Consider the following 24,046-nt stretch of genomic DNA (forward strand, 5'->3'; position numbering starts at 1 on the left):
GGATAAGGATGCACTCTGGGAACTGCGGCAAGTGCAAGAGGACTTGGAACGGGAAATGGCGGTATCCCAACGAGTAAAGGTGTCCCAACTAGAAGAAGTAAATTTGGGCACCGGAGAGGAAGCGCGTCCGGTACATGTGGCCAAGGAGATGTCACCAGAAGACAAATCGGCAATGATAACATTATTAAAAGAATTCCGGGACGTATTCACTTGGTCCTACGAAGATATGCGGGGACTTGATCCCCAACTCTATCAACACCAGATTCACCTTAGCAAGGATGCTAAGCTGGTGGCACAACGACGCTATCGAATGAAACCAAACTACGCGGCAAGAGTAAAAGAGGAAATTGACAAGCTGCTCCGAGTCGGCTTTATCCGGCCGGTGAAGACAGCGACTTGGCTAAGTCCAATTGTCATAGTGCCGAAGAAGAACAACAAGATCTGTGTCTGCGTGGATTACCAGAAATTGAATGCGGCAAAGCGGCAACGGTTACTGACGCATTTCCGCTTCCGTTTACGGATGGAGTTTTAGATGCGGTAGCCGAGCACGAGGTTTATAGCTTTCTCGATGGTTTCAACGAATATAACCAAATAAGGATGCACCCAGACAATCAAGAAAAGATGGCATTCGTGACAGAATGGGGAGTCTTTGTAGCAATTGAAATGATGTTCGGACTCAAGACGGTGCTGGCAACCTTTCAGAGGATTATTATGGAGGTATTTGGAGAATTCATACCAGTGTTTATGCAAGTATTCCTGGATGACTTCGCGGTATATAGCCAGAAAGGGAAACACCTCGACCATCTCAGGTTATGCTTGGAAAAGTGCAAAGGATACCGGTTAAGCTTAAACCTGGCAAAATGTGTCTTCGGTGTGACCAGCGACACATTGTTGGGTCATATTGTGAGCAAGGAAGGGATTGTCATGGACCCGGATAAGGTCAAGGTTATTTTGCAAGCACCGGCACCGACGACCGCCAAGGCTTTAAGCCAGTTCTTAGGATAGATCCGGTGGCATAGCCGGATGCTCCGGTACTTGGCAGACCTCGCCACGCCACTACATGCAGTTGTACACCAGACACCGTTTAATTGAACAGAAGAAGAGGACAAGGCTTACTGCGCATTCAAGGTAATGTTTTCACAAGCACCAGTGGTACAACCCCTAGACTGGTCAAAAGAGTTCCATGTCTTCGTGGACGCGTCAGATATCACAATTGACAGTGTACTCATGCAACTTACCGAACCGAAGTGGTACTGGCCGGTGTACCACGCTAGCCAGAAGCTGTCAAAGGTGGAGCGGAATTATTCCAGTACGGAAAGAGAAGCCCTAGGAATGATATATAGTGTCATGAAATACCGACATTCTTTGTTGGGCCGCAAGTTTTCATTCCATGTAGACCATTCAACACTTTTATACTTGGTCTCGAAGGCATCACTCACCGGCAAGCTGGCCCGGTGTACATTATTATTACAAGAATTTGATTTTGAGATCTTTCATTGGCTAGGTATACAACATGCGGTTGTCAATTACTTGAGCTGGTTAGAATCCGGAGAGACTGGTGACGGCGTTCAAGATGAATTTCCAGATGCCGCATTTTTTAAAATTACAGTGGAAACCACGGTAGATGGGACAATTGCGGACGAGGACAAATGGCTATTGAATATGCACCAGTTCTTAAGCACAGGAGTACCCCCAGAGGAGATGAACCGGTATGAACGTAAACGGTTGGCGGTGCAAAGCGGACACTTTTGTCTAGTGCGGGATACACTATATCATAAAGGAGCGGATGGCATATGGTGGCGAGCGGTTCGGAGTGATGAGAAAAACACCATTTTATGGGAAGCGCATTGTGGGGTCGCCGGAGGACATTATGCCCGTGAAGCTACGGCAAGGAAAATATGGCACAACGGCTTATGGTGGCCAACGACACTAAAGGACTCGGTCCAATATACGAAGGAATGTGATCTGTGTCAAAGAATGGGCCAGCCAACGGAACAAGCACGCATGCCGCACCAGCCAGTACTACCTCTAGAGAGCCATTCCGAAAATGGGGGTTGGACTTCGTTGGACCATTGAAGCCACCGGCTATGCGAACCAACAACAAGTACATAATTTTCACCACAAATTACTGTACAAAATGGGTGGAAGCCAAGGCACTAAGTGACAATACCGCGGCGTCAACAACAAAGTTCCTTTACGAGTACATTTGGTGCCGGTATGGATGTCCAATCGAATTAATCAGCGACCAAGGTGGACACTTCCTCGGCCAAGTGGTGGAAAGCCTAACAACATTTTATGCGGTCGTACACAAGAGAAGCACCCCTTATTAGCTGCAGGCCAATGGATTGGTCGAGTCCACCAATAAAACTCTGCAGAACATTCTCCGGAAGATTGTCAATGAGAACAGAACCGATTGGGATACAAAGCTACACAACGTCTTATGGGCTTATTGGACGGCAGACAAAACAAGTATCCGGATAACACCATTCTGGTTAGCGTTTGGTCTCGACGCGGTGATGCCAATTGAATTCCAGATTCCAAGCTTACGAATACAGGTCCGGGAGTGGCTGAGCGAGAAGGAGTTGGAAAAAATCCAGTTAACAGCATTATGCAAGCTAGAGGAGCACCGAATAGCGAGCCTAATGCAGATGGAACTCGAGCAACAACAAAGGAAAGCATTCGTCTACCGCCACCGGAAGGGTAACGAGAAGATGTTTGGCATCGGCAAGCTAGTACTAGTGTTCCAGACCCGGATGGGCAAGATGTCGGGGAAGCTACGGTTCCAATGACTAGACCATATTGGATAACGCGAGAGTTCAATGGCTCATATCAACTGGGAACGCTAGCCGACGAGGTGCTGGACAAGTGGGCAAATGGTGCCAAGCATGGGAACACGAGATCTTCGCCTCGCAGAGTCTCTTTCATTTCACGAACATAGAGCACCGAGCGCACAAAGGACAATACAAGTGAGCAGATGGATGCAAGAAGCACAGACAAGCACATCGGCCCTACCTACCCCCGCAGAACCAGATGACAAGATGGAACCTATGGCACTTTCCGAAACAGCCAAGAAGTGGTTCAACCAACATGAGTTGGGAAGCTTCATGAGGATAGCAAAGGCACTGCCGCACGATGAAGCAGAAGAAGTTGTGCAGAAAATCGACACGGAGGTCATAATGGAGGAACCCATCCACGCGCTAATCAGACTATCGGAAGAGGGTATCTACTCGATCGAGAACCCTTCTCCTGAAACACTAAGCAAGTTTTTTGTCGAGTATTCCCTTGCTAGTAAGGCTCACCAAACATAGGGCGGCGAGGACCCCTTGTTCAGAGAACTGGCTTGTGTTCTCCACGAGTATGGGTTAGTGTACCCCCAACCCCCAGCAATACCAAAGAACAAAGCCGGTTTCATCATTGGTACGTACATAGGGGTGCAAGTGGATTGGTCAGTAATCATCGCCGATTGTTTGCGGACGGCGATAGAATCAGTGCAGAACAACAAGAAATTATAGACCATGGCTCAATGGCTTACTCTTTTCGCGCCACCGGTGGAGCCGGTAAGGACTAAGAAGCGGGTACGAGTAACAGAGACCACGCCTAACAAACCTTCAAAATAGTAGCAACTCTTGGCCAAGCACACACCTAGATGGAAAGAGGGTAGCACCTCGTAGCAAGGGAAAGAACTGCCTAGCCGGAAGAGGCAAGCAGAGACAGAGACACCGGTGGAGCCACCAGTAAGGCCTCTGAAAATCAAGCTGTGCTGATAGGAACCAGACCCGGACCCCTTGGCAACGAAGATCAATATCAGGACCCCTGCCGATAACCTCCTATGTCGCCAGAAGCGTAGCGACACGAAGCAGAAGGGGGACAAACTAGGTCCGGTGAAGGACAGTGCACCGACACCCCGCTCCGAGGGACCGGAGCCAAGGAAGGAGGCGGAACTGGTTCAACCAGAACTGATGAAAGAGCTGCCTATGCGGCAAGAAGCAACAGTGCCGGTGGTTCAAGAACCGGTAATTGAATTGCCTACCTCACCGGGGCAGCAGGCACAACAAGAGCAGGAGTTGTCGCTACAATCAACAATCCAAGAAGGGCTTCTAGCGAAAACAGAGGCCATGCGACAACCAGAACCAGCACGACAAAAAGGCACCAACAGTCAATGGCTACGATGGATCGGCGAGCAGGTGGCCGGGGTTGTGTACCAAATAGAACTGGAGGAGAGATCAAAGGGGAATCGGTTGTTCAGCACAACCGAAGAACTTGAGAAGGTCCAGTCGAGGATACGGAGCATGGAAGCAGAAATTGTGCAGGCTAAAGAAAAGGCGTCTAACCAAGTAACAGAAGGACCAAGACTACCAAAACCGGTGGCTCCGGTGAATGAACATACTAGTAAGATGCCGGTAACTGAAATAGCACCAAATGCAAATAAGGCACAAGAATAAGAACTCACCACTCTTAGAGAGGAATTAGCAGACCAAGAGGCCTTAAGGGCTAGAGAACGAGACTTAAAGAAGGCGGCGGAGGAAGAGGAACGGAAAACGGTAGAAAACCTCCGAAAAGCCGAAGACAATCTACGGAAAGGTCATCAAGAATATGACCAATTGAAGGAAGAAAAAGACAAGTTGTTGCAAGAAAGGAACAAACTCCAGCGATGGGCGGAAGTCAAGATCGAGTGGCTCCAAGAAGAACTCCAGCGATAGAAGGACTGTGAGGATCGGGCCCGACTCCAAATCAATCATAGGCTGAAAAAGAAAACGGAGGATTTTGACAGGTTGCACCAGGATCACAAGCACCTAGAGGCGGAACACAAGAAAGTGATGGCAGAAGGTGACCGGCAACAAGAAAATATGCGGGAACTCCAGGATGAAGTCAATAGGACGACAACGGCATTGGCGGATGAAAGGACCAAGGGAGTCGAAGCGGTAAAGATGCTGGCAGAAGCGACAAAGGAAAAACTGGAGCTTACCAGGCAGCATCATGAGATGGCTCTAAACAGAGTTCAGACGACTTATTAGATGCAATTGATGCAATATCAGGGACAAGCTAAGGCAACCGCGATCCTCATTAAGCAATTGAAGGATGAAAAGCAGGCCATAAAGGAGAAGTCAAAGATGGGACTTGATCGTATTCGAGATATTGTATTGACATGGAGGGACCGGACGAAGAAGTTAGTTGAATAAAGTTCAGTATAGTGGTGGTCCAATTGGGCAAAGTAGGCAACTGAGTTGTAGGACTTGCGAGCGGATGCGGAGAACTGGCAAAAGGACGGCGATAACTTCTACAAACTTGACGTGGAAAGCGTTGTGACCATACGACAGGAGTTATCGGATGACTTCCTATCCTTGGCCAAAGAGCAACTGGTGGTGGTGGGCAGGCTGGTGGAACAGCTGGATGACGACCAGTTGGATACCCAACTCCAGTTCGAGCGTTATGAACGGGAGCGGAGACAACAAATGGAGCCTAGAAGAACCGCGACAATTAACATTAGTGACGAAGAGAAATCTCCGAAGCAGACACCGAATGCAGCCGAAACTAGAGAAAGCCAGACAAAAGTAGCTCAAGAGGAGCAACCAAAGTTAGCCAACCCAAAAGATCCAGTGCAAGCCGGACATCAGGAGCCGGAGGAGCCCAGAACAGATGAGCCAAAGACAGAAGCCCAGAAGGGATGAAAGTTAGAAAGAACGAGCAAGCCAGAGAGCAACAACAACAACAACCACAAATACAAACGGAGCAACCACCCAACGAACCTCTAGAACCCTTAGACCAAAGCATTCTAGACATTTTGACAGATGTGTGATAAAGGGCTAACCATGGGTTTGACGTACAATCTACTAACCCACGGGTGTGCCATGTGTTGGCCAGCAAGGCCAAAGGGCCGGTTAGAGTCTAGAATGTAAAAGGGGTATTTAATTAGGAATAGGGAGTTGAAATTAATAAGTACTATGTTATTTTGAAATTAATAAGTAATATATTATTTTGAAAAGCGGATGGACGAACCCAGAATCGGTATGCCGATTCGGCTCCGGACCAGATCGTTGCGGGTTGCTAGTTGGCACCGGTTTGTAACTAAGTCGGAGACATATAAAAGGACCCGGCAAGAATGTAATCAACAACGGATAATTAATGGAAGTGATGTTGTTTTACGTATGTTCAGTCTCTATCTGGTTACCGTCCTGTGCTTAATATAATTAATCTTATGCGTGTGTTACGATCATTAACAATGTCGGTTGGGAACAAGGTAAGACCTATTCAATACCATGGTCTATCCATATCTCCCCGTACCACCCTTTGGTGAAGTGTTCCATAGGGACACCCTATGTTAGGGCTTGTCCAGCCAAAGGTATAACAGTACGATCCCTAATAGTTTGAACCAAATTGGTCTTGAGGTTTGTATTGATCCTTCCATTCATACTAATGTTCTTATCCTTCCTTCCTCCAATACTATGGCAATTGTTAGCGCTCAAGAATACCAATCTGTTTTCTTGGAGCTACAATGCTTGAAAGAAAGGTTTGTCATTGGAACATGAAAATCAACGACTCTTGGGGGATCTTCAACAAATCTCTTTAGAAAAGCAGCAAGCACAAAAACAACATGGGGAGCTAGCGTTACATGTGCAACAACTTGATGCAACCATTGTAGCATTGCAACAAAGACCAAGTAGTCAAGGAATTGATAAAGAGCCCAAGAGCGGCCTTTCTATGAAATTGAATGGAACGCGATCACAGTTAAGAGGATTTCTTATTGACCTCCATAGAAGATAATATAATCTATCTATGTATATCTCTCTCTCTCCTCTCTCTTGATTCTAACACACTGTTTCCCTTCTTAGTACTAATCTTCATTCTTCTCCTCTATCTTTAGTACTAATTCGCCTTGCCTCTAGTACGATCCCTGATAGTTTGAACCGAATTGGTCTTAAGGTTTGTATCAATCCTTCTGTTAATACTAAAATTCTTATCCTTCCTTCCTCCAATACTATGGCAATTGTAAGAGCTCAAGAATACCAATCTGTGTTCTTGGAGCTACAATGCTTGAAAGACAGGTTTGTCATTGGAACAAGAAAATCAACGGCTCTTGGGGGATCTGCAATAAATCTCTTTAGAAAAGCAACAAGCACAAAAACAACATGGGGAGGTAGCGTTGCATGTGCAACAACTTGAAGCAACCATTGTAGCATTGCAACAAAAAGGATGAAGTACTCAAGGGATTGATAAAGAGCCCAAGATCGGCCTTCCTATGAAATTCAATGCAACGCGATCACAATTTAGAGGATTCCTTATTGACATACAAAGACAATAATTTAATCTATCTCTCTCTGTCTCTCTCTCTCTCTCTCTCCTCTCTCCTGATTCTCACACACTCTATCCCTTCTTAGTACTAATTTTCATTCTTCTCCTCTATCCTTTGTACTAATTCTCCTTGCCTCTAGTACGATCCCTGAAAGTTTGAACCGAATTGGTCTTGAGGTTCGTATTGATCCTTACGTTCATACTAATCTTCTTATCTTTCCTTCCTCCAATACTATGGCAATTGTTAGAGCTCAAGAATACGAATCTATTTTCTTGGAGCTACAATGCTTGAAAGAAAGGTTTTTCATTGGAACAAGAAAATCAGCGGCTCTTGGGGGATCTTCAAGAAATCTCTTTAGAAAAGCAGCAAGCGCAACAACAACATGGGGAGCTAGTGTTACATGTGCAACAAGTTGAAGCAACCATTGTAGCATTGCAACAACAAGGACGAAGTACTCAAGGGATTGATAAAGTGCCCAAGATCGGCTTTCCTATGAAATTCAATGGAACACGATCACAGTTTAGAGGATTCCTTATTGACCTCCGAAGACAATAATATAATATATCTATCTCCCTCTTTCTCTCTATGTCTCTCCTCTCTCGTAATTATCACACACTCTTTCCCTTCTTAGTACTAATCGTCATTCTTCTCCTCTATCTTTAGTACTAATTCTCCTTGCCTCTAGTACGATCTGTGAAAGTTTGAACCGAATTGGTCTTGAGGTTCGTATCGATCCTTCCGTTCGACTAATCTTCTTATCCTTCCTTCCTCCAATACTATGGCAGTTGTTAGCAGTCAAGAATACCAATCTGTTTTCTTGGAGGTACAATGCTTGAAAGAAAGGTTTGTCATTGGAACATGTAAATCAACGGTTCTTGGGGGATCTTCAACAAATTTCTTTAGAAAAGTAGCATGTGCAACAACAACATGGGGAGGTAGCGCTACATGTGCAACAACTTGAAGCAACCATTGTAGCATTGCAACAACAAGGACCAAGTACTCAAGGGATTGATAAAGAGCCCAAAATCGGCCTTCCTATGAAATTCGATGGACCGCGATCACAATTCAGAGGGTTCCTTAATAAGGTACAATTAATCATTCAAATGCATCCTTCCTGATATCCCACCGATGCATCACCAGTGGACCTAGTAGGCACGTTGTTGAGTGGCTCAGCTTTGGCATGGTTCGCTACGTTGTTATAAAAAATATCTCCATTACTAAATAATTTTGAAGAGTTTATAAGCGAGTTTAATGCACGTTTTGGAGATACTAATAGCATAAGGACGACACTCAACAAAATCCGATGATTATGTCAAGGTGATCGTCCAACCTCCGCTTATGCAACAGATTTCTGTCTTCTTGCATCCAATATCCCCTGCGATGATCAAGCATTGATGGAGCAATTTCGATGGGGCGTACGAAATGATATCATAGACTTACTCCTGACTTTTCCCGAAGAACGAAAATCGTTCACAGAGGCAATCAGTCGAGCCATTCGATGCAATTACTGGCTTCTCGAACGTCGTTCAGAATGCCAATTACAAATGCTAAGGACTAGGTCAGAGCTCACATATGCCTCGGTCGTAGCAAAACCAATTGCAACGGAGTCATATAATGCATCTCCGGCCAATACTCCAACGTCATTGGAAATGGACACCACATGTCATTGTAGACCATTGTTGGAAGAAGAAAAGAAACAACGTTGAGCAAATCGATTCTGTCTTTACTATGGAGGACCAGGGCATATCGCACTAAACCGTCGACATAGGCCAAGAAGATAGGTAAATCAAATAGTAGCTTGGATTAAACCTGATTCTATTTTCGTAGGAGTGTCAGCTAGTCCTAATAGTACTAATAGCCCAATACTATCGAAGAAATTTGAAGTTCTTAGTCATTTAGAAGAAGAGTTAAATGACTAAATCTAGCCAAAATAGGAGTTGTTTGGTTGGACAGCCCTAGATCTGTGCAACCCATTAGTGGTTCCATTCCCTCTAAGCATGTTAGCAATGTGTTCTTAGCTCAAGTAACAATAAGTGCTAAAAGTACCCCTCAAGCACTTGTCATGCCACTCTTAGATTCCAGAGTCAATTCTTGATTCATGGATAGGAATTTTGCCCAAGCTCATCAAATATCCTTAAGAAAGCTTCCTTGCCCAACATCTGCAGTAGTCATTGATGGTTGCCCCATTACTTCCCGAAACATCGTAGAAGAGTTAGAGCCGATTTAGTTTGTCCTAGATAATTTGGTGTATGTAGTATCATTTAATATAATTAGTAGTCCAGAGCATCCAATTGTCTTGGGGTTACCATGGTTCTAATTACATAACCCAGACATAGATTGGAGAACAAAAGAAATCCGGTATCGACAAACCCAAGGATCTACTCATCAAATTTCAACCATTTCGATACGTCAATTGCGTGAAGAAGGACACAAAGAATCAATGTATGTATTTGCAGTATCAATAATACCTTCCAACACCACTAAAGAGGAATCCATAGTTCAACTTCTAGAGAAGTATCGTTATTATGCCGATGTGTTTGATAAGGTACAAGCCAATACTCTTCCTCACCATCGACCATAGGATTGTCCCATTGATTTACAACCATGAGAAGAGCCACCATGGGGAACGATGTACAACTTGTCACCAACTGAGCTAGAAGTCCTTCGCGCCTACATAGAGGAGGATTTGGCAAACGGGTTCATTTGACATTCGAAATGTCCAGCCAGCGCACCCATTTTCTTTGTCAAGAAAAAGGATATATCACTTCGTGTCGTTATGGATTACCATGACTTCAATAAGGTCACCATCAAGAATAGGTATGCACTTTCCCTTATCTTGAGTCTTTTAGAATAGATTAATGGTGCAAAGTTCTTCACAAAGCTCGACTTACGAGGAGCATATAACCTCATATGCATCCGCCCGGGAGATGAATGGAATGCCTCTTTTCGCACCCAATATGTGCACTTCGAGTATACGGTTATGCCATTTGGTCTCACCAATGCACCAACAATCTTCCGACACATGGCAAATGATATATTCCGAGATCTCTGGGATATCTTTTTGATCATATATTTGGATGATCTAGTAGTTTATTCCAAGACTCAAGAAGAGCATGATTCTCATGTACTATTAGTACTAAAACGACTTCGAGAACATCGTCTTTCTGCAAAACTGGAAAAATGTAGTTTTGGGTGCAACCAGGTGGAATCTCTAGGCTGTCATCTCCTCGGAAGGCATCTCTATTGATCCAGCTAAGGTCAAAACTGTGCTAGCATGGAAGACTCCACGTTCATTGCGAGATGTGCAATTATTTTTAGGCTTCGCAAATTTCTACCGCAAGTTTATACAACACTACTCGAAGCTTATGTTGCCTCTCACACAACTTACCAAGAAGGGGCAATCGTTTGTTTGGTCTAACTAAGCGAACACGACTTTTGTGAGTCTTAAAAAAACATTTACAGCAGCTCCTATTCTCACTCATGTTGATCCGAAAAAATCGTTCATCATTGAGGCAGATGTGTCTGATTTCACCATTGGTAGCATTCTATCACAACAAGGCGATGAAGAAACTATATCATGTGCCTTTCCACTCGCACAAGTTTGACGCCGCCGAAATCAACTACGTGATACACGATAAGGAGTTGCTAGCAATAGTGGACTATTTTGCACAATGGAGGCCCTTTTAAGAGGGATCTTCTCATCAAATCACCGTAGTGTCTTACTCCTTGTCTCTCCCTCTCTCTCTCTCTCTCTCTCTCTCTTTCTCATACACACACACAACTCATATCTATTCTGTTGCACAAAATCCATTTCTTGATTCATTACATGGTATCAGAGCGGTTTGGTAGCTCCATCTAGCCCATCCGCATGTGTTGAGCTCTACACCGACGTTCAAGAAGAACCGGCTCATCGCTATCGTAGCTTCACTACATAGCTCGCATTTGAAGAGAGACGAAGAAGAAGAATCGACATAATGAATACTCAAATGGGGAGCGCTCTCCCTACTGAGAAGTTGGATTGAAACAACTTCGCATCTTGGGAGTACAAGATGCACCAATACTTTGTCAGACAAGGCTATTGGAGCTACATCAAAGGAGAGCACGAAGACCGACCCGCCGAAGCGGCTCCCAGATACGCGACATGGGAGGAAGCCGCAAGCTGCGTGATGTATTGCTTGGCGACATGTGTTCACAATCACATGCTTGGCTATATTCGCAAAGCCAAGGCGCCAAAGGAGGCATGGGAAAATCTACGAAAGATTTTCGCGGCGAACACAACCGCAAGAAGACTTCAACTCCGCCAAGAGTTGAACAACATTCAACAAAGGGACATGTCCATCACGACATACACCTTGAAGATCACACAGCTTTGCGACTCGCTCAACTCGATAAGCGTAACTATCGATGATGATGAGATGGTGCAAATATGCCTCGGTAGCCTCGCACCACGGTTCAGCATGATGCGAACCGCCGTTCTAGCAAGGGAGAAATCTCCCTCCTGCTTCAAGCTCCAATCAATGCTATTGGTCGAAGAAAACCATGTGCATACAAGGAGCAATGAGTCAAAAGGCCACATGCTCTACACACACTTGAACGGAGGAAGAGGACGGAGACGAGCAAGAGGCCGATTCGGCCAAGGACAAGGCGGACAAAGTACGACCTACGACAAAAATTCCCAATTTCGGCCGCAAAATGGAAGCCAACCAGGAACCTTCGCAAGAAGGGGGAGCTTCCACTCCGGCCCGAGCCGTCAAAATGCAACCGAATGTGGATATTGCGGAAAGCTAGGCCACCACAAAGAAGAGTGTCGAAAGAAGATGCGCGAATCGGCTTCCACAAGCCGACAACTCACGAATTATGCGCACAATTCCAACTACGAAGAGTATAGTGGAATGTAGGAGCACAACTCCGACTACGAAGATCGTGGCGGAATGTATGGACACAACTCCGACCGTGGCGGAATGGTCATGATAAAACATAGAGCAAACTCTATGTCGGCCTCTACCTCAACTAGTGCCCTCAATTCGGAGGACGTATGGTTTGTTGACTCGGGAGCCTCAAACCATATGACATCTCATAAAGAATGGTTTCTCGAACTTCGAGAGCTGGAGCGACCCGGTTATGTTGAAACTGGAGATGACACTACGCACCCGATTCGGCACATCGGCAATGTTCCATTCGGCGAAAGAGGTAAGCAAACATACATTAAAAATGTCTTGCATGTTCCCACCATCATGAAGTGGTCTCGGTCTGCCAAATGGTTGAGCAAGGGATGCAAGTACAATTCGACCAAGAAGGGTGCTTCATCGAAAAAGAGGGTCGAATCATCGCGCGTGGAAGAAGAGAGGGCCGGATGTTCATTCTCGATTCACACAAGATAAAATCCGTCATGTTCACAAAAAGCATGAAAGCCGACTCCGACATAGAGCTATGGCACAAGTGAATCAGCCACATCGATCTCAACAAACTCAAAGCAATGAAATCGAAAGGAGTTGTCATCGGACTCCCGACATTCAAAGAGAAGGAGATTGAAGGTGTATGCGAAGCGTGCCAATTCGGCAACCAACACCGACACCCATTCCTGAAAGAGCGGAACATGAGCAAAGGTCTACTCGACGTAGTCCATTCCAACGTATGGGGACCGGGGCAAACGACTACATTCAGCGGATGCCGATATTACATGCTCTTCATCGACGACTTCTCCAGGCACACGTGGCTCTATCCGATGCGGCAAAAGAGCGAAATGTTCGGACACTTCCAAAGGTTTAAAAACGAAGTCGAAAAAGCCATTGGTCGTCATGTATGATGCCTTCGATTGGATGGCGGCAAGGAGTACTTCTCGGACGATTTCACGGCATATTTCCAAAAGGAAGGAATTTGGTGAGAATTCAGTTGTCGACACACTCCGCAACAAAACAGAGTAGCCGAGCAAAAAAATCGACACATCCTCGAAGTAGCACGGGCCATGATGAACGAGAAGCATATGCCCAAGTCATATTGGGCCGAAGTTGCAAATGCAGTCGTCTACCTAATGAACTGGTGCACAACATCCGAAGTGCACGAGGTCACTCCACATGAAAAATACTTCGGAAAGAAGCCGGACTTATCACACACCCGAATATTCGGCGCGATAGCATACGTGCACATACCCGATGAAAAGCGGCAAAAGCTAGATCCAAAGTCGGAGAAATGTATCCTCGTAGGATACTCACTTGAACAAAAGGGGTACAAATGCTACAACCCATCTACCCGAAAAGTTCGAGTAAGTCGAGACGTCATGTTCGACAATCCACATCCTGATACGCACCAGAGAAGATTCTGACTTTGACCCCAATCGACGTGGAACCGGCCGAACAAGAGCGAGAAGGTGGAGATCGCCTCGAAGACATGACATTCGAAGATAGACCGATTACCACAAGGCTAAGTGGGCCACAGGAGCCCCCGAGAGATCAAAGCACATCATGGCCTAGCCCGAAGATGGACGAAGGCAAGGAGAAAATGTCGGAATACAAGGACGATCGCTTCAACGACGATGAGTCGACTCACTCACTCGACAATGAGTTTGGTAGCTTCGATGTACCAATTGGAACTAAGAAAGCCCTCACCTCTACCAATGAAAAGCTCCATCGCTCCACCCGTGAAAAGAATCCGGTCAGCCGATTCGGCTACAACGACTACATGGCATATCACTATGCCTTTATGATGAAGGTGGCAACAATACGGGAGCCGGAAACATTTTCCGAAGCAGCCAAGGATCCGCGATGGATCGAAGCCATGAATGAGGAGATGCAGGCACTACACAAGAACGAGAGGTGGGATCTCGTTCCCACCTCACCACACAAAAAGGTGATCGGATGCAGATGGATTTACAAAGTGAAGTACAACGTCGTCGGTTCCGTCAACGCTACAAAGCGCGAGTCGTAGCGAAAGGCTACGAACAAACGCACGACGTTGACTATGAAGAGACCTTTGCCCTCAAGCAAGCACCGCGTGCTTGGCATTCGAAGATAACGCAATATCTTCATCAAATGAACTTCCATATGTCAAAATCGAACAACTCCCTCTACATACGAAGCGATTGCGCAAGTCCGATCGTCATCATCTTATATGTGGATGACCTAGTTATTGGCGGTGAGCATCTCGTCGAAATCAATAAGGTCAAATCCCTTCTTTCTGACAAGTTCGAGATGATGGACATGGAGGAGCTCCACTACTTCCTTGGCATCGAGGTAATTCAGACTCCGACTGGAATCATGATCTCTCAACGGCACTACATCCTCAACCTGTTATACAAGTTCGGTATGGCTGAGTACAAATCCACGGCAACCCCGCTCGATCGCAATCTCAAACTAGATGCAAACTCCGGCGCCAAAGCGTGTGAGCCGACTCAGTATCGGCAACTCATCAGGAGTCTCATCTACCTCACAATCACAGGACCTGATCTCAGTTATTCGGTCGGTCTCCTTAGCCAATTCATGCAAACACCGCGTGATACTCACTTGGATTGCGCTAAGCGAGCGAGTTCTACGATACGTGTGCAGCACAATGGATTGCGGCATCCTCTACAAGACCGCGATGCAAATACGACTCGAGGGGTACACAGACGCCGATTGGGCCGGCTACAAAGCCGATAAAAGATCAACCTCTGGATTTGTTTTTTCCCTCGGTAGCGGAGCAATATCCTGGAGCAGCAAAAAGCAACCAACCGTCGCTCTTTCGAGCACAGAGGCGGAATACAGGGGCACGTTAGTGGCCGCATGTGAAGCCATATGGCTCAAAAGGATACTCAAGGATCTGGGCGTACCCATCACAGATCCGACTTCCCTTTACTGCGACAACATGAGCAGTATCTATCTGGCTCAGAACCCGGTGTTCCACGAGAGGACAAAGCACATCGAACTGCACTATCACTTCATCCGAGAGCACGTTCTAGCTGGCGATGTCGACCTACAACACATTAGCACCAATCTTCAAACGGCCGACATCTTCACTAAAGCCTTAGGAGCCGACAAGCTATGGCAATTCATGACCGATCTTGGATTGATGATCCCTGACTTGCCAAGCTTGAGGGGGAGTACTGAAGATACTACGCAATAACGCGTGGATTCCGCAACTGTGCAAAGCCGCGAAGAAAGACGCAAGCCGAAGCACAAACTTTGCAACTATGCACAACGCAAGCTGGAGCACAAATTCCGCATCTCCGCATAAATGCGAGTCGAAGCGGATTTTAGATACCGTCTGAAACCGACCCGACTTGAGCTTGAGGGGGCGTGTTAAGAATCAAGCTCAACTTGGTCTAATGTGTGAACTCACCTTGAGAGTGAATAGACACTCCAATGGTCAAGAGTCACCATTATGTCACCACTTTGTATTCTAGCATTTAGTATGAGTCATAGAATCATATTCTATGACACATAACTTATGAGCTTTCACATTCCCCATGCTCCATGAGTCTTGTAGTTAATGAAGAGAGAGGGTGACTATATAAAGCACCCTCCTCCCACCTTGTATAATGTTGTGTCTTACTCCTTGTCTCTCCCACTCTCTCTCTCTCTCTCTCTCTCTCATACACACACACAGTTCATATCTATTCTGCTGCACAGAATCCATCTCTGGATTCTTTACACTCATCAAGTCACCGTATTCAGTGATCACAAAAATCTTGCCTACTTCTAGAATGCTCGTGTATGAAATAGATGACAAGATCAGTGGGCCCAATTCCTTAGTCGTTTCGACTTCAAAATTACATACTGTCCTAGACAGCAACAAGGGAAGGCAGATGCATTATCACGACGCTTGTATCTAGCACCTTGTCCCAATGATCCAGCATTCGATAATCAAACGCAAGTGAGCCTGGGACCAACATGACTACAAGCAACGTGGGTTTTTAACACTCCATTGGATTCCCACATTATTGATACCATATGTGAAAACTTAAAGACAAATGCTTTCGCTCAAGCCATTCTAGTGCAAATTGATCCCTCTCGCGCATCTTGTTCATAGTCGTAACAACCATGCACTGACTATCAACAATTCAAATGTCATGATGGATTAATATTCTTTAAGAAACTCTTGTATGTTCCCAATGGTTCTTGTCACCTTCAAGTAGTCCAAAATTGTCATGAAACATATACAGCTGGACATTTTGGTACAACGATCATTTTGGTGGCCTCATATGCGACTATTTATCGAAGACTATGTTCAGACATGTGATACATGTTGCGGGATGTGATACATGTTGCAGAGCAAAGATGTCAAGACATCATCCATATTGTTTATTGGAACCATTACCAATTTCAAGCAAGTCGTGGCAGTCTATTTCTCTAGATTTTATCACAGATCTTCCAATTTCAAAGGGATTTGATGCGAGCTTAATAGCCATAGATCGATATACTAAGATGACACATTTCCTACCTTGTGCAAAGGAAACCACTAGTGAAGAAACCGTTGAAATTGTCATGCGTGAGGTATTTCGGCATCATGGCCTCTTAGATAGTATCATCAGTGACCGTGGACCTCAATTCGTCTCAAAATTCTGGAATCATCTCTTCAAAATGCTCAAAGTCACTTGTAACCTCTCCTCCGACTATAACCCTCAAACAGATGAACAAGGAGAACGAACAAATCAAACACTAGAACAATATCTTCTATGTTTTCTAAGCTATCAACAAGATGATTGGGCGAATATTCTCTACTTTGCCGAATTTGCTTATAATAACTCTATCCACTCATTGACTAGGGTTACAACATTTTATGCTTACACAGGCTATCATCCTCGGTGGTGTGCATTTGAAACTCTGGAGTTACCCACAAATCCTCGTGCATAGGATCATTTGGAGCAGGACCAGAGTACGAAGTTGCTGCCATCCTCAATTCCAAGATTGTTCACAACAAACTCTACTATTTGGTTAATTGGCTAGACTATAATCCAAGCGATCGTACTTGGGAACCAGTCGAGAATGTAGCAAATGCTCAAGCTCTTATTGAGGACTTCCATCGACAATATCTTGACAAACCAAGTCCTCAATCTCAGACGTTTTAAGTAGGGGGGGGGGGGGGGGGGGGCGACAACATTCCATGTCATTACCTACTTGTGGAGGGTCCAGAACTACTATCGGCATCGTCTCTGTGCCTTCGGTTGTGCTCTTGCCCCGATTGAGTGGTCCTCGACCCACTCGCATGGTTTTCTTCAACCATCAAGATGGATTCTAAGTCGAAGAAGGACGGTGGCTTCTCCTAGGTGCAAATTGTCGTTTGGAATGGCCCGTAGCGTTGTGCTAGACCACCAAGATAGATCTGGACCATCTCTGCAGGATGTTATTCAACTCTAGCTGGAGCTACAACTTACGGGTTGTGGTACTTGCGGCAAAAATCTTCCGTAGATTTTCCTAGGTCTCCTTTGGCATTTTAGCATCCTTGATGTAGCTGAGCATCTGATCGTGCACACCAGATGCGAGGCAGTACAATACTCGGCTCGCTCCTTGCTCCCACGCCAAGAAGTCTTTGTGTGCCAGCTCCAGTGCTACCTCGTTAGTTCCTTCCACACAGCTCCAATTTCCATGCCCCAGTAGGTACTGGTGCATTTTATATGACTAGGATGCATAGTTACTCTGGTCGAGGTTTTGTGTAGGAAGCGAACTTGGCATACCTCTGTCCATTTCAGTTCTCTATTGTTCTTCACTGGATGTTAGGGTTTGTCTTTGAAAGCGTATGTCGGCTGCAGAGGAGTCTCAAACCTCACGCTCTTATACCATGTAAAACTTAGCACGCGGAAGCTTGACAAAACCTATTAAGCTGGGCAGCACCACAAAATAAAACACAGGTTCAATGGAAGCTTGAGAGTATTTAGCATACACGGGAGAGACTCAGAGAGCAGAACATAAACTCTATTAAAAAATAACACTATGTATTTTCTCTATACATACAACATGCTAAACAACAGTATTTATACAAGTCCTCAAATGTATTGACAGAAGTACTATGTACTTCAATGCTCATACGAGCAACTGCTGCTAACTACGACGACTCTGACTACCTAGTAGTCTAGGAGTATAAACTAAGACTAGCCTTCCGGTTCACATTTGAATCCAGCTCTCCAATCCGGCTCACCGATTCGGCTCTAGCGTGTTTAGCCAATCCGGATACGGTTGAGCTTGCTCGCTCAACAGGATGAAACACAACCCGATGGTCTCATACGGATTGGGTTGAGGTAAGAAGAGCATGTGACCAGTTTGACATGCGTCGTCGATGGCTAATTGATTCCGACATGGCGTGATCGATAGTTCAATGATGGAAGGCTCCAACAACAACTGAGATGTCAAAGTAGATTGGGCCGACCGAAAGAACAATGGAGGACAACGACATCCGGATGAAGATGGCTATGGATGGCATGGAAAAGGAGGACGGAATGTGTGTCGAGACTTCCTCCCCACTATTTCAAGAGATTTGGGCAATGGTAGATGGAGACATATCAGTCGGTGGAAAAAGGGCCATCTCCGAAGAGTCATACCCAAACAAAATTAAGACCCAAAAGAAGGAAGGTGACGGTGAGGAAGCGAATGTTGAAGCTGATGTGTATGATGAAGAGGCAAGCACAATCGAGAAGGTCAATGGATACGCAACCCAGGAGGCGCAAATTCTAGTTAAATCGGTATTCCCTAATTCCAGATGTCTTTTTTCTTCTTCATGCAACTCTTGTTTAGCCTCTTTTTGGAGTTCTATTGCGGCCAATTGGTCCGCAAAATAATCTACTTGGATTATGATATAGTCTTCTAATTCTTGTACTTTTTCTATTTGTTGTTGCGTCTGATCTTGTTGTTGTGCCAATTGTCTTTTTAACGGTTGGTTAACGTTATCTTTCACCTCCAACCATTTGCCGATTTCGGTTTTAGCCAATGCAATGCGGTCTTCTAATTGCTTGACCTTGTGTTCTGTTTCTTCGGCTCTAGCGGTTGCGTCCTCCGCTTTGTTCTCAGCTTCTTGTAGTTTCTATTGGAATTGCTCATCATACTCCGATGTCTGGCGTGTCTGTTCTTGAGCTTCACCTACTCTTAATTTTTTTTCAGTTTATAGGAGTATTTCCGACAATTTGTCATTTTCAGCTTCACTCTTTGTCAATTGGTCCTATAGCTGGTTTGCTTCTGTCGTCGTGGCTCTCTTGTATGTTTCAGCCATGTCTTTGGCTAACCTATTTGCCCTGTCATATTCTCTATACACGTCTACTAGTGTTGTTTTGTTCGTCTCATCCTTTGAGTTGTGTTTCCCAATGTCGAAGTCGGGACCTGTTCTTTGGCTGACAATGGTATCGGGGTTGGTGTCTGCTCCGATATTGCGCTATAAGGAATAGGAGTCACGATTGGCTCCTATGGTTTCTCTTTTGCCGATTTTTCTTGTTAGACTGTTTTCGATTGCTGGTTGCCGACCGGTGTCGCTTCTGGTTCATGCCATTCCTCTCGTGGCACTTGCTTCCGAACCTTCGATGTGGCCTGTCTCTATGGCCGTCCCTCTGTCTGCGAGGTGCTTTGCCAATTCTCCGAACTACGTGTTGGGTAGAGTACTGATAACCATTTTGCAAATATTGACTTCATGGGTTTTCCGTTTTGAACACGGGGTCATTTGAAACAGGTAATATGTCGCATTTTTAGGACACTACGTCGAAAAAGGGCACAAAAACCACGAAGTTTACAAAAAGACGTGACGCATGTGTAAAGCTTTTCAAAAAATGTGGCAAAATATATTGAATTTCAACATGACTACCACTTTTAGACATAAGTAAAATGCCTAACAATATACATCGCCAAAATTTCAAAAGAATGTACAACATGACTACTATCTATAATTATACATATTCGTGATTTAACATCTGAAAGTAATTTACAAAGTTTCAGATCAAGTAGTAAAACGATCCCGAGCTTGAACCAAGTCAACATTTCAAGACATGTCTGATGGACTGGAAGAGCATTTTGACGTCTCATCCTCATCATCAATGGGAATCAATGCATTGTCTTCGTCCAATTCCAAGCCAACATCTTTGTGGTTATGAGAATTGCTTCTGGTTAGTCTCTGTATATTGTTTGATACCATATTTGGGATTTTCTCCTTTATTATCTTGATAGTGGCTTGTCTTAGATGGCCTGATTTTGTCAATGAGAAGTCGTATACTAGTATGTCAACACGGTCTAGTGCGAGTGTAGCTGTGCTCGGTATATTCTTTCTTCTTCTCTTTCTGCTTGAACATCCGACATCCTTAACCATGTCTAAAGAATACTTTCCCGTAAATGCATCAGGTGAAGATGTCTGATACTAGTGGACCACAATTGACCTTGTCTGATTGCCTTCTTCATCCTTCACTAATTCAATAATTTTTGCAATCCAAAATGGATGGCCCAAGTTATCACCCCCAGCTAATGTTGCGACCAATATTCCAACTTGTAGTTCTTGCAAATTACCTTGCCATCTTGCCTCAACAATACGTGACTTTCTTGGTCCCACGTAAATATCTATTTGTTGTCGTCGAACTAAATTATGAAGCTCTATATTATTCGATGGTTGATGATGAGTCAGCGATATCGTTGAATGGGTTATGGATTGGCCAAAATCTGGTGATGTAATTATCTAAAAGGGTGCATTGATGGGTGAAGAAGATCTCCCACCATTCAACATCCTCATCATCGACGTACTTCTTGGTGCAATCAATATTCTTTTGTTTCTGTTCAAGACATCGCAACGAATATGCCCTTTGTTCATCAATAGAACTATTGGGTGCCACATTTTTATGATCATCATATGGCATTTGCTGGGCACCATGCAGTGGTGCATCTGGGATATGAAGTAGGAGCCTACAACCTTCTTGGGGCTCCCATTGTGTACTAAATGAGTATTGTTTTGCAAACAACATTGTCATCTTGAGGTGGGCCGAGGTTTGTTTTATGGGGAAGACATGGTTGAAACTTATATTATTAAGAGGTGCAAGCACCCTACATTTAGTGCCATCACCATCCATGCAGAAACGTTTAAAGTCGTACACTTCATTCAAGTCATGTACTACAAGCTTTGGTGTATATGCTTCACTTATCAATTTTGATAGCGTGGTAAGTGTGAAAGCATTACAACGAGCTAGTTTCTTTGAGAACCTACTAAACATTTGACCTATGTGATCATGGGTATGACCAACTAATAAGAAGTTGACCTTTATCTTTTAAAATATGCCCCTCTCTACTAGCCTGCTTAGATAACCGAAGACAGTTGAGTTTTTATTCTCTCTTGCCGTGTTGTCTAGTTGCACGTATAGAACTGGCGGTACTATGCCTGACCATGATTTGCAATACTCTGTGCATGACGGTGACAGTGAGATTAGGGTCGTTGTGGATATTAGGATAAGTTAAGAATACTTGTGGCCTTATTGTTTGACGATATGTCAAACACCCTACTAGATGCATTTGCACGAGGCACTCATCTGCAATATCTTTTGGGAGGCGTTGGAAATGTGGCAAACAAGTCTTCTTTTGATCCATGCCATCAATAATCATGCACATATACTTTTCGTGAGATTGAAGCGCTTTTTGTCGCTGATGCATAACCCTAAAATGTTCCAATGCTTGACTTTCACGATGTTCTTTTAATAGGTTCTTGTAATTCCTTATCTCTACATCTGATTTTCCACCCTTGGCCATACTTTTTAAACTTGCACATATTGAGCACACTCCCATTCGTACCTTTCATGGTTTAACCACATTGTTAAATTGTAACCTCCATAATCGATTAAAATGTGTATACTTTATGTAAGGTGCATCATCTACTGACATGTCGTCCTTGTATGATTGGTAAACTTCCCTTCGAGTAAAGTTATTTGACAAATGTAGTCTTCCTGTCGTAGGCATAATGTCGCACTGTTTTGAAAAATATACTTCCATCCACCAAATTGTGTGTTGCCCAACTTGACCCTTACATCCAGAACCATTTCGATCCAACGGTATCCACGATCCCTTTAGAAGACCCTCTTGAACTCGTTGCAACTGCATATTTCCAATGCTATGAGCGCTTTTAAAAGCGGCTCGACAACACTTAGTATATAGTCCAAGGAAATATTCAACCTGAGTAGAATTAGACCCTGCGTTGTGATCCATTTTAAGTTGCATATGCAAAAGAAGAAATGTGTCATGCTCTTCCCCATTAAGCGACAAATATTTTTGTCGTGTTTCACGTAACCTCGACTTTCCATAAGTTGAATGGTAGAGATTCGCACAACATGTTTTATTGAAGTCGCAAAGAAGTTGACGATCAAAACATAAAAAATTAAATCTCTTTCACTAACTTGTCGATGGATTCTTTTAAATACAAGTGGTTTACTAATACTACTGTTATCTATAAAAGTATCGAACTTCGCTTCTAAGCTTACATGAAGAGGGCCATCAACAGGATCGATTGAAAAAAGAGAATTCGAGGTACTAGGAGCCTCACTTTTCTGTTTGTGACGCGAGCCTTTCAAATGTCTCTTGTAATCGTACTCTTCTATTGAGAAATACGGGTTGTTGGACAAAGAAAAGGGGGCAATAGAAAAAAAGACGTTCTACTTGTAGAAGACTTGACATTCTCAAAACTATCAAGACAAACCCTGTGACACTACCATCAAAGGGCTATATACTGAACTCCTCTATAGAAAAGATTAAGGAACGTTCAATCTTTACTATATAACTATTAGAACTAGACACGAGTTATTGGTTACACTATAACACTTTTTAGGAAGAGAAATTTCAAAAAAAATTAATTAAAAATTAATTTTTATTTAAAAAAAAACATTTATATATAATGAAGTTTCAAATTTCATTTTCATTATCACAACAAACAATCCATCGAGCTCACAACACAAACTAATTTCAAGCACTTCAAAGTACTACCTCCGAAGCACTACCTCCGCCAAGCATCATGAACAAGGGAAAGAAGATCACCAGCTTAGCAATATTCTTTACATTTTTTAAGATTCTAAAATATTCCTTTTCACAATAAGCAATAATCCCCAAATATTTTGTTAAGGAAACACACCATCGAATGAAAATGCACTTAAACTTCACTAGATGGTTCAAGAGAAGTCATGTCATAATAAAGGCATTCAACCAAAATCCGATGCAGTGCATCAGATTTTGGTTGAAAAAGTAGGGTTTGGCAGATAGAAAATTTATGTCCCTCATCATAGTTTTCTCATCATTTTGATACTATTTTTAGTGTTTTGCATTTAATTGTTCTTTATTTTATGCTTTCTCCATCGTTTTTGTTCAAATAATATGGTCTTGTTCATAATTAACCTAAATAGGATGTTGTCTTCATTTCAATGACTCTCGTCAAAAAGTTCCTTCGTTTAAACTAAAGATTCACACTCCAACAAAGCGAGATTCTGACTCTTTTGTTAAAGATGTCTCTAGAAGAACTCTATTTGACTCAACGGGGGATGGAGCATCTAAATCTTGTGTTGCAACGACCAAAAATAGCAAGGGTGGGGCCCAGGAAGAGAAAACATTTGAACTTAAATATAAGAATTACCCAGAGTTAGAATGGTGTCTCTCTTATGTTGAGGAAGATGGGGTGCTGCTCTTAATAACAACTAAGTCAAACGGTAAAGGCAAATTGGAGCTTGGAAAAACATTTAACTATGGAGATGTAACCAAGCTAGAATATGAAGATAGTGATTCTTCGAGTATTATAATCGATGTCTCGAGCTCTATTGGCTCTAGACGATTGCGTCTTGACAAGGGAAACCTA

This window comes from Azolla caroliniana, unplaced genomic scaffold, assembly GCF_043228905.1.
Source record: "Azolla caroliniana isolate FFs.n. ecotype wild unplaced genomic scaffold, voAzoCaro1.0.p SCAF_2, whole genome shotgun sequence".
NCBI lineage: Eukaryota > Viridiplantae > Streptophyta > Polypodiopsida > Salviniales > Salviniaceae > Azolla > Azolla caroliniana.